The sequence below is a fragment of the Zonotrichia albicollis genome, unplaced genomic scaffold, assembly GCF_047830755.1.
Source record: "Zonotrichia albicollis isolate bZonAlb1 unplaced genomic scaffold, bZonAlb1.hap1 Scaffold_257, whole genome shotgun sequence".
Classification (NCBI taxonomy): Eukaryota; Metazoa; Chordata; class Aves; order Passeriformes; family Passerellidae; genus Zonotrichia; species Zonotrichia albicollis.
The window spans coordinates 5,797,209-5,799,454 of record NW_027428429.1 but is presented as its reverse complement, the minus strand read 5'-3'; positions in this window follow the sequence as shown (position 1 = coordinate 5,799,454).

The window sequence follows — 2,246 nt, the reverse complement described above, 5'->3', positions numbered from 1 at the left end:
ACAATGTATTAATAAATATTTTGCAAAAATTTCTCTGAGTTTTTAAAATTTTCAGTAAAGGCTGTTTGGTTCTTTTGAGCTCCTGAGAATCTCTTGTCAGTATTTCTCCAGGGAGTCCAACTCAGAGTACACAAACAATTGTAATTCCTTTTAAATGTCTCATTGAGGGAGTTTTTTTACTGGATAGGAGTCAGGGCTTGTGTGTCCTGCTTGGCCCAGCCCAGGCAGGGCTTTCCCAGCCCCATTCCACACTCCATTTCCCAGCTGGAGCCCCTGGTGCCTCTGAGTTGTGCTGCCCCAGCCCCAGGGACGCTCTCCTTGTCTGCCCATTCCCCCACGGTCTCTGGGCAGGGATGGCCTCAGTGGGGGCTGCTGACATCCTCAGCACCTTGGAGGCTGCTGCTGAATTTCACTGCTCCAGAAGCTTGTTCAGCCTTCAGCTCTTCAGCGCAGGAATTCAGTGTCCCAGAGCTCATTAACATCCAGAACATCTTAACGAGCCAAGCCTCTGGGAATAATTTGATTTAAGTTTTCAAATCTTGTGTGGTTAGTAAAATGGATTTCAGTAGTGTATTCAAAGTGAATATATTTTATTTAAAAAGACAGAAAAGAATTTTTCAGGTCCTGTTAAGGTTTTTTATTCTAATAAATTCATATCTGCAATTTCCAATTGACACTGGATTGAAGAACGTCCTCATGCTTTTTGAATGCATATGCAAATCAAGACCCTTCATGGCTGACAATCAATCAGACTCTGTCCCTACCCCCACCCCACCATTTCCCCCATCCAAGCCCTGGCACTCAGAGCAGCCTTGTACAAATCTGAGCTCCCTCCAGCCCAGGCTGCACCTGCAGCTTTCAGCTCCTTGGCTCCAACTCCCACCTGCTTTCCTTGGAGAAGGAGCTGCCCGAGACACAGAGGGATGTTCATTTCTTGTCAGCCAACAAAGCCAAGGGAAGGCACAGCTCCATCAAATGCAAAAGTCATTCTTCTCCCTTGCTCTGCCCTGCCTCTGATCCCCACAGCCATTCCTGTTTCCATCATCCCTGCATTGCCAGGGACTTTCTGGGACAAGGGAGCTCTGCTCTGGCTACAGAGGTAGGTGCAAGTGCCACCACTGGAGTGGGAACCACAACTGATCACATTTGTGTCCTTTGGGGGCAGGAACTGGTGACACTCAGAGGCACAGAAAGTTTCTCTTCATGGCCAACAGACCAGAGTGGAACAGGAAACAATTTAATAACAATCATGCTCTTCCCTGAGCTATGTGCAACGTCCCAGCAGTATCTGATGAGTCCACCATCCACAAGTGATTTCTGTACTAGAATTATTTAGACAAACATGGTTCTGTGATGGATGTAAACACAATTAAGTTATTGTATCAGGATGCTCGTCCAGGAGTGGATGCAAAACCACTCAAACGATTCCTGATTTGCAAATCTGTCAGTGGGGGATGGAGAAGGGAGGTCAGGCTGCTTTTGGTGTTGAGGAAATGCTGAAAGCAGCCTGACTCATTTCCTCTCCTCGTGTCCTGGCTGATCTCTCCTCTTTCCCCTTCCACCCATTGGCTTTTGGCTCCCATCAGGCCCCCTCGGTGAAGAGATTCTGGCTCTGTGTTCTCCATCCCCTCCTCGCTGGCACTGCCAGGCTGGGATGGAGGAGGAGCCCCTCAGCCTTCCCTGCCCCGGGCTGGACCAGCCCAGCTCCCTCAGCCTCTGCTCACAGCCCAAGGGCTCCAGCCCCACCTTGGAGGCCCTTCCCAGACCCTGCTCCAGCTGCCAGACATCTTTCCTGCCCTGGAACGCAAACCAGGCCTTAGTGACCTGGATAATCCCCGTCCTTGATGTCCTGGCCACACAGCCCTGGCCCCTTGTCCCCATGTCAGGCTCTGGGGTGGATCCTGTGGAACATCCTTTGGTGGAGGCTGTGGCTCCAGGTGGGCTGGGGGGATCCCAGGGACAGGGACCCCGCTAGGTATGAACAGAATTGGACTTGTTGGGAGAAACTGTGAGGGGGAGCTGGGGCAGAGTGACCAACCCAGTGACCTGACAGAGCCCTGCTGGGATGTCACACAGCCCCTCTGTGATGTCACTGCCTACTCCGTGAGGTCACAGCCCATTCGCTAATGTTACACAGCTGGTCCCTGATGTCATAGTATGCCCTGTGATGTCAGAGCTCTGCCTAGTGATGTCACAGCTGGCTCTGTGATGTTCACATAGGCTGTCTGTGATGTCATCCCTTTTCA